The 10,423-nt window shown below is 33.5% G+C and overlaps 1 pseudogene; it reads right to left on the bottom strand.

Annotated features, from left to right (window-relative positions):
- Positions 1-8,824: 8,824 nt before the first annotated feature.
- LOC124803181 overlaps positions 8,825-10,423 on the bottom strand; it is a 343,599-nt pseudogene continuing 342,000 nt past the window's right edge.

The following is a 10,423-nucleotide window of genomic DNA, read 5'->3' as shown; positions in this document are numbered from 1 at the left end:
TGTCACTACTGAAGACAGATCATCATTCATCTGAGTGATTGCAGTGTTTACATCTTCAGGTCTGACGCTTAGGTAGAGCTGGAGGTCGTCGGCAAAGAAATGATATTTACAACAGGACAGAACCGACGAAATATCGTTGACATATAAAGAAAAAAAAAAGTGGTCCTAAGACTGATCCTTGTGGCACTCCTGAGGAAACATGTTTCCAGGAAGATTTTTCATTTACGCAGACAACACATTGCTGTCTGTCTTTTAAGTAGCTTTCAAACCATCTCATTGCACTATCAGAGAAATTAAGCTGTTGGATTTTTCTGAGCAATATGTCAAAGTTAACAGTGTCAAAAGCTTTGCTGAAGTCCAGTAGCGTCAATACTGTTGCCTTTCGATTGTCGATGGCATATTTCAGGTCATCAGTTACTTTAATTAGAGCAGTGTTTGTGCTGTGATGTTTACGGAAACCGGATTGAAATTTGTCATATAGGCTGAATTCATGCAAGTGTTCAGTGATTTGGTCATGAACTATATATTCAAGTGCTTTGGAAACAGCAGGTGGTATGCTAATTGGTTGGTAATCACTAGGCAGTTGATTGTGGTTTATTTTTGGACTAATTGTAATTTAACTTCAAGCCAGACATCCTGTACTTTCCAATCTAACGAGAGCATGTAGTATGAAACAATATCACATTTGCTTGTGAACGCCTTGTATAATGATGGACAGTAATCTTCACAGACAATTTTAACAACCTCTGCATCATCCAATATGATTTTCTGACAGCTCAGGTGTACAAGGATGAGATTGGCCAACCTTTCATTCTTCTGCAGGGTGTAGCAAAATGTGACTATTCACTACAGAGATCTGTTGCTGGACAAAACACTGAACAAAGAGAGTTGCCCAATATGAACCTTCCTGCATCCCCCCACCCCCAAATAAATCTGATTCCAATATATCTGGGGTTTGTTTGGAAGATATTTAAGTTAGGTTATCAAATTCTACAGCAGATCCAGAGCAGGAGATCGCTCTTCCTGAAGAATGGCAGAAGGTTCCTCATGAATGAATCAGTTCTGAAATTCAGCTCTTTTCAATAAGAAATAAAGGCACATAGAAAAACAGTATAAATCATTATCAAATAATTATTTGCATTCACAGCCATGACAAAAGACACATGTAACTGTGACTCTATAGCTCCTTAATAGAAACAGGGTGGAGTTATATGCTCTGCATGCAGTGAAAGTCTTCAACAACACAGCATGAAACATGATATTATTACTTTACGCTGGGCCACAATTATTGAACTATGTTGAAAAATAAACGTAAATTAATTACAAACTACATCATCCACTTACATTCTTCAACACATAAATATCACTACAGATATTCGGACTTAGGTTGTGACATGTTTGATGTATCTGCCATCATTGGCAATGATGTGGCGCAGACGAATAGCGAAATTATGCATGACCAGTTGAAGTGTCAGAACATCAATGTTGTTGATGACCTCCTGAATGGTTATTTTCAGCTCAGTAATCATTTAGGGGCTATTTCTGTACACCTTGTCTTTAATATATACTCACAAAAGGGAGATGCATGTGTTCAGATCCAGATAATGTGGTGGTCAACCGAGGCTTATGCCAGTGACCTCTCAGTACCCCAGAGCCAGAATGCAGTCCCCAAAATGCTCCTTCAGGACATCGGACACTCTCCTGCTTTGATGGCACTGAGCTCCATCTTGTATGAACCATGTCTTCTCAAAATCATGGTCACTTTGGATAATGGGGATGAAATCATCTTCCGAAACCTTCACATACCATTTGGTAGTCACTGTGCCATCACACTGATCTTTCTGTGTCTGGACATTGCACACTGCACAGTTACCCATTGACGGTGAAGAGTCTTCTCAATCATGAAATGCTGATTCTCAGTCCCCCAAATGCATCAATTTTGCTCATTGACGACCCCACGCAAATGCAAGTGGGCTTCATTGCTTATCCAAACCATGCATGTACATACTAATTCCCGACATGTCGCATGGCCAAATATGCAGTTTGAATGTTCTAACAGAAACTGTTCAGAAGTTATGATGATTTTATTTCACATAGTTCAATAATTGTCAACCTGTAAGTATTCAAAAAGAAATAAAATGTTTCTAGCCACAATGCAGTCTCTATGCACATAATTTTTTGGGATCATAAAATATTTGCATCATCTGAGACAGAAACTGAAAATTATTATTACAATTGAGATTTTTTTTTATATAGGATCCTGGAATAAAATGATGGGACCCTTTTTAAATATCAGCTTGTGTTTATCATAATGAAATGAAATGATTGTATGGCTTTATAGGCCAGAAGAAATGACCTGCTGTTGTTTGGCCATCTAGTGCAAGTCTTTTTATTTGACAGCACTTAAGGACTTTTGTGTCAATGATGATGAAATCATGATGCAGATTCACTAAACTACACGCATAATAACATGTCATAATTATTTGTATTTATATTAGATTCAGCTTCCATTCCATAGACCCCAATAAGTGAGATGATTCCCATAGGTGTAGAACATGTCAGAAAGTATAACATTAAACATTTGAATATAATACTTGCTATTCTGATTGTTCATCAGGAGATTGTCAAAATAGGCGAATACAATGCGATAAACTGGAACAGCTAATATTTAGAGAATTAACACACTGTCAGAATGAAACATTGTTATGCACTGTTAATAAATTTATCATACACAAAATACCTAATCTTGACTGTTGTGACAAGTGCTGTCAAAATTGAAATCTAACAGACATTTTTACACAAGCTGGCTTAACCATCTCTGTTAAGATATTCATCTATAGATAGAAGGACCTGCCTATCATAAAGTCTTTCAAACTCTGTTTAAACCAAATTTTTAATGGTTGCTGGCAATTTATGGAAAATGTGTGATCCTGAATATTGGACTGCTCCTTGGACCAAGGTAAGTGATTTAAGGTCTTTAAGTAGATTGTTCTTATTCCTAGTATTGATACTATGTGTTGAGCTATTGGTTCGAAACAGAGATGTATTACTTGCAACAAATCTGATTAAGGAATACATATACTGAGAAGGACTGGTTAGAATTCAAAGTTCCTTGAACAGGTTTCTCCATGTTCTTGAATTTACACCACAAATGATTCTTATCACATGTATTTGCACACTAAAAACTTTGGCTCAGTTTGATAAGTTGCCCCAGAATATGATCCCCTATGACATAATAGAATGAAAGTAATCAAAGTATGCAAGTATTTTATATTTACATTCCTACATCTGACACCATTCTCACTGCAAATACAGACTTGTTTGGCACTTAAGCAGTTCTGTGGTACGCCCTTCCCACCTGAATTCATTATCCGGTTGTAACCCCAGAAATTTAACACAGTCAACCTCTTTGATCTGCCTGTCTTCATATGTTCCAGGGGGAAATCTCTTACAGGTTCTGAATGGCATATAGTGGGTCTTCTCAAAGTTTAATGACAGTGAATTAGCTTTAAACCACTTATTAATGCCAGGAAAAATTTGATTAGCAGCTATTTGTAAATCTGTACTTGACTTGCTGCTTATTGTAATGTTTGTATCACCTGCAAACAAAACAAACTTAGCATCTGGCAATGTAACAGATGAGAGCTCATTAATGTACACAAGAAAAAGAAATTGACCCAAAATGGAACCTAAGGGAACACTACATGTAACTAATTCCCAGTCAAATGAAAACTAACAGGTATTTCGCAACGACACCCTTTGTTTCCTGTTAGATAGATAAGACTCAAACCATTTCGCAGCATTGCCAGTCACCTTAATATTCTACTTTACTTAAGAGAATGCTGTAGTTCACACAGCAAAAGGCTTTTGATAGGTCACAGAAAATGCCAGTAGCCTCTAATTTATTATCTAACGAATTAAGCACATTCTCACTGTAAGTGCAAATAGCTTTCTCTATATCAGAACCCTTAAGAAATCCAAACAGTGATTTGGACAATATACTATTCGCAGTCAGATGCTTAAGGAGACACTTGAACACAACCTTTTCAAATATTTTTGAGAAAGCTGGAAAAAGTGAAATTTATCACAATGTTACAAGCTATTGTCTAAGAATGTATTAATTTGCATTTGTTTCCTTTCCTCGCTTCACATTTCTGAAGCTATCTTTCTTGGCATGACTTATGTAGGCCTACTAAAATGTAATCTCAGTGCATGTTATTTATTAACACAAAAAGTTTGTATCCCAAAAAATTTTTGGTTTTACATCAGTTTGTCGGTCACTGGAACTTACTTCTGCTTAATAACACAGAACTTAGGTATCAGGCAAGGTCCATATTCTCAGAGACAGACGAATCATTGTTTCTGGCTTAAAGGAGGTGTGAAACAAGAAGATTCAGAGCAGTCTGCATAACCCAACATCAACAGGATGAATCATATTCACAAACCTTCTGAATACAGCTCCAGTCTGTTAATAGAGCAGTCCTTCACTTGCTAATTAACACTTGTTGAAAGAAGCAGTATGTTACAAGATCCTTAGTATGGATTTTAATACTGCTTCCCCAACAGAAATTATGGAACAAATTATCCCACGAATTTCTCAAAGCAGTTACATTTATACTCAAGCAGGTTTTGTTGGAAACAATCTTTTATTTTGGAAGACATGAAATAATAGGCAATTTGATACTCATTTTATAACTGTAGTAACAATTCACTTCCTTGTCTTAAACATATGTTCAGTCATACAGAATACACAAATTAATGTCATGTGTTTTACTTTACTAATTAAGTAAATAAAAGTACTATAGAAAACTAATTCTTGCATTAGCTTAGCTTATTCCACATTTACCAATATTTCCTCACTAATTATCACACAAATTTATCAAAAGTACTTGCTGCCATGCATGCTTTGTACATTCGAGTAAATATACATATATACAGTAAATGGTTTATGAGATAACATTGGCACTGTTACATCTTCACAGGAATATATCTTCAAATTATTTACATGTCATTCAAAGAGTTTAAAATACATACTTGGATATGTTCAGATATACAAGGTACCATGTATTAGGGATTGATTAATACAAAATAAGACAAGACTGAATAATACTGGAATAATTGGCACATTGAATTATTCTTGAATACTCATTGGACAGTCAATGAAGAGAACAGCATGTTCGTTGACAATTTGTGCGTTTCATGTTTAAGTGACTTCTCATTTGTTAAAAACTTAAACAATAAAATGGAATCTGACAATACTGGCTTCAACAGTTCTCAGTTGCAGAGCTGATACATAAGCGAAAGCAAAAACTTATGCTTACAACTAATTACACTAAATACTCTTTTTGTTTGAATCTCACATAATATTTTCAGATGTTATTCTTTATGTTGCCAAATATAAATAAATGACAAATGGGTTTTTGGTTCTTCTATTTGTATGAGCACATAAATAAGGTTGGCATACAATTTTCCGTATTTATTTTCTATTCACATAGGATCACAGCTGTTTTCCTTACGAGAATTCACATTCTATCAGTTTGTTTCCATACCATCACAATGAATATGCCTTATTCATTATTTTTAAAAGATATTCCACTGCTAATTCGATCTATCAGAAACAATGTAGTTTGAAGAAAGAGGTATGAATCTTCAGAAAGTACAGAAATATGTATCATCACCCGAATACCATTAGTAACATACAATCTCAAACTATCACTATTGTAAAGTGTAATTGGTGTTTTCATTTCAGATAATCATCACACTTCAAATCTTAATATCATTAAAGGATTAATTGCTGATATGTTACATAACTAACATAATATCTAGAATTTAGCACATTTGAATCTAATCAATAAAATATTAAACTGTATATGTGACTCTAGGGATAATCATCCACCATGTTATTTAAACACGACCATTTACATTCAACATGATACCAGAGCAAAGAGTGAATCACAATTACTAGAACTGAATGATGGTTAATTTTCATTATTCATATTAAAGTATGAAAATAATGGAATACAGGGATAAGATTTGTATATTTATGAATTGACCAATTCGACTTTGACGCGAGTGGTCATCAGAAATTTCCAAAAATAAATACTTCCTGTAAGAACATGCCCTACAGTTTTAAAATGCATTCATTGACTTTAGCATCACGTAAAATTAACAACCTCAACCATATTTCTACAGCACAAAGTTTTGGTAAAAACCAATATTATGTACTGCAAAAGCTCAGATTCAATTAATTATTCCTGTCTTCAAGCACAGGGACAGAGCTTAAAATCCATTATGATCATTATGTAGAAGCAAAATAGTAAAAGACATGTTTGCAATATTTTTATGAACTATTTTAATATCAGATTCTCCTGTAAATAATCTATTTCCTATCAAATTTGAATTGTGCCTTCTCAAATACAATTTTTTTCCCATTTCTACATATTTTATCAAATGAATACAACGCGAAATTTTGTTTAGTTGTCTTTCCTTATAAATTTCATTTCAAAATTTCTTCTCTTGCCACATTTTAAGCATTTCATAATAATTTTTGATTCCTCAAAGATAATAGTCTATTTTGTTACAAGGAAATGTCATCCTCACAAAAAACAAGCAAGACACAAAAGACTGCACGTCCACAGCAGATAATTCATCTCTCTGTGTTTCACATGCAGTTATTTATTTTATGAGCATACAAAATTTCACAAATACCTTTTGGAATACTGCACACGAAACGTGTGTCTTACAGCAAATGTGAGAGCCTTTGTAAGACACAACACTTGGAGTATTCGCAATGAGAATCAACACCTTGAGGATATAAATGTTTGTTTTTTTTTCAGTTTATGGATTAATTTGTTTTGATGTGATATGTAACCATTCTCAGTGAAATTGGTACCAGGTGATAAAGAAAACACAATTTTGGACTGTTCCGGTTGTGAAATATCTCTTCCACATGGGTGCTTTAGACATTATAGTACACACAAGAGAAAAACAACTCTTGATAATGAAACATAACTTGCATATACTGTCAAAGAAGCAGTTTTTGCAAAGTTGTATAAATAATGCAATGATTGGTATTATATTATTGTGATGTCTTTATGAAATGAAAAGAAGGGTTACAATAACTGCTCTGGAAGATTCCTGGACTGTTAACAGAAGTATTGTTGTAGTGTATGTGCAAATATTCAGTGTACACTAGATGCAAAACAACATTAAAATTACTGTAATTTTACATGGCCAGAAGACTGAGAACATTTTATAAAATAATGTTGTTGTGAGAAATTCTGGTCCCATTTCCAAAAAATTATGACACAACTGAGATGTCCAGTTATTATGAAGCAACTACTTAAAAAAGAAATATGCTGTTTAATCTCACTATTTCCTGAAAAAGAGATTAAGTTACGAAATGTAGTTATTAATTTTAGTCTCACCATTACGAAGACAAAGTGGTAAAAACAATTATAACCAAGACTTTCTTCATGAATTGATTAGTGTTAAAGAAGAGATTCTGAAGTATTACAGTGTTACAAACACAGGTTCTTTATTCTATTTTTTGAGACACAGTAAAAGAAATGGTGATGTGTACAATGTGGATGAAGGTGCATCTCACTAAATTTCTGTTGTCATTAACATTATCTTTAGCATCTCAACATCACACTTCCTCTATTTATCTCTAGCAGAAGCAGGCTTCTGTTTTTGCAAGCTATAGAATACTTGATGCTTTGTATTGCTTTCCACTCTGCACCAAAAATAGCTACATGTGTCTTTAATTACATTGAATTATGTATTATGTTATTTATTTGCAAGTTAAGACTGTTTCAGTTCATGCCTACTGTGTTTTTGTACTGTAAATAGTGCCCCTGATTATGAGGGACAAGGAAGCAAAATTAGGATTTAACATTCTGTTAACAACATGGTCATTAGAGATGAAGCTTAAGCTCAGTTTGGTGGGGAAGGAAGTAAGGCATGACCTGTCATAACTATCCCAGTATTTGCCATAAGAAATTTAGAGAAAAAATGAAAAATCTAAATCTGGATCAATGGACAGGGATTTGAAACTGTGTCCTTTAAATGAGTCCAATGCCTTACCACTGTGCCTCCTAACTCCATAGTAGGAGACAGAAGAAACATATGCATGCAAGAAATACACTCTTATAAATAATTAAGAAAAATTTAGACAGTGATATCAGTGGAAGTTGCTTTTGTCTTGGCGCCTTTGTTAGTTAAATCAAGGCAGCAAGATTACTGCTCTTAGCAGCTACTGAGATTTCTATTTTGGTGAATTTGAGTCACTACATACTGTCATACTTTGTTTCTTGTCTTGGTTATTTAACAAAAGTTCCTAGCATAGCACTAGATTATGTATGCATTTCAGTGTTGATGAAGAGCTATGTTATTTCAATTCGTGAATGATATCCACTTTATGAGATTGTATGCAAGTATTAAGGTGAATTACAATGAACAGCTGAGCAATATAAAAAGTAACAAAAAATACAAAATCAGTTATGTGATGAATGTAGTGCAAACATTCAACCTGTGTTTCATTTTTTCACATAACATCCACTTTTGCATACATAATTCATTGAGTTTTCACTATCCTGCTATCTTAGATACGAGAAGTATAACTAATTATTGTCAAATAATCCATTTATTGTAATGAATATCATAAATACTAGTAGGACATAAAATTTCTGGCACATAACTGTTTTGGCACTTCACATTTTATGCATAACTCTCTTCATAAAATTTTAAACACTTTCACTATAAATTAGCATTATTTTGTAGGCCAACAGTACTCAAATATCCAAAGAATTTTAGAAAGCTCTTATAAAACTTAGCATATAAATTAGAATACATTTCATTAGACTACACAATAAAAACATTTCCAAAAACAAAAATACAAATTCATTTTTGGCTGTCTTATGATCTACATTATTTTTATATATATGTCTGGTCTTCTAAACGTATGCAAAACTAGCAAACAAATAACTTCACAAATATGTGTTTGCACCCCCATACATTTTTTAAGTGCAGATGGGTTTCAAGATTATGTCACAGTAGTGTAAGAATACAAGAAAAAGATTCCAGCCAGTAGCTTGAAAGCTACATTAAGTTCTGTAGAAATGATTCCACTTAAGTGGAAGATAGAAGATATACAGGAGGAATATGTCAAATATTTGAGAGTAGAATGCTCACATTATATAGTTTAGTTTTCTTTAAGAGAATCCTCTCTACTAATGTGAGGTAAGAAAAGTGGAAAATAATTCTGTCAATATGTTCTGTGTTTTTAATTCCAACTGTGTGTGTGTGTGTGTGTGTGTGTGTGTGTGTGTGTGTGTCAAAAGTCCAATTTTGCTAGTATTGGTCAAAGAGAATGTCAGTTTAGAAGCCAGCCATATTCATTCCATTTTCAATAATAATTTTACAAAAATAACATTCAAGCTATCTCACACTTGAAATAACTGGTTCATTAGTCTTCTATAAACATTACATATACTTTTTAAAGTAATAACATTACTTGCATGTGTAAAAAAATGTTTTACTTCTATAAGCTAAGCAGATAAGGGTATGAAAGAACACAATTTAAGGCCTCCTGTCTACTTAATTACTACTTTTGTTTTCTCCTTCTCTTTACAATGTTCAACATTTTCCAACAATGCATAAATTCTAAACAAATTTCTTCTTTATTGATCACCATGAAAATATATTCATAATTTATAGATGTCCCACTGTGTTGACCATTGCTGATCAAAAATGTCAACAACAGAAATAATTTTTGTTCTTCTACATCATTATCAAAACTTATAGTATTTCATATTCGTATCATCTACATTCACAGTAAATTAACTGGTCTTCGAAACACATGTTGGTATAGCATTGGACCACTTGCCATTTCGTAGACATCGTAGCATGGGTGCTCCACGGAGCTCTAAATCTGCATCACAGGTGAATGTAATTGTCTCTCCAATTTTGTAGTAGAACTTAACAGCTGACATTCTTCCACTAATTGTTGTCCCTGGGTAAGAACAGGCTTGGATACCTGCAACATAATACAAGGAAACTGAAGAATTTTTCAAACAGAAGGGGAAAACTTATATAACTCATCATTAGATGGTTAGTATGACTTGGGCTATGAACACAATGTGACAAGTTTAAACTGTGAAGGAAGTGTATATTTACTCTGCATTTGTCTCTTTGGATTTAAAACATTGGAGAATTCACTACCACAGTAACACAAGAAATGATTCTGCCTTTATTACAAATTAGTTAATTCCAGTAACCAAGTACCATTGATGATAGCAAACTGCCACTGATGTGAGGTATCTTCATTTTAAGGAAAGGATCCTAAAATTAAAATGGTAAAAGCTGGGCAATATTTTCTAAATGTAAAAACAAACAAATAAAACTGATTAAGACTTGAACAAAC

Source organism: Schistocerca piceifrons, chromosome 6 (genome assembly GCF_021461385.2).
Source record: "Schistocerca piceifrons isolate TAMUIC-IGC-003096 chromosome 6, iqSchPice1.1, whole genome shotgun sequence".
Classification (NCBI taxonomy): Eukaryota; Metazoa; Arthropoda; class Insecta; order Orthoptera; family Acrididae; genus Schistocerca; species Schistocerca piceifrons.
This window is presented reverse-complemented; position numbering and strand designations above follow the sequence as displayed.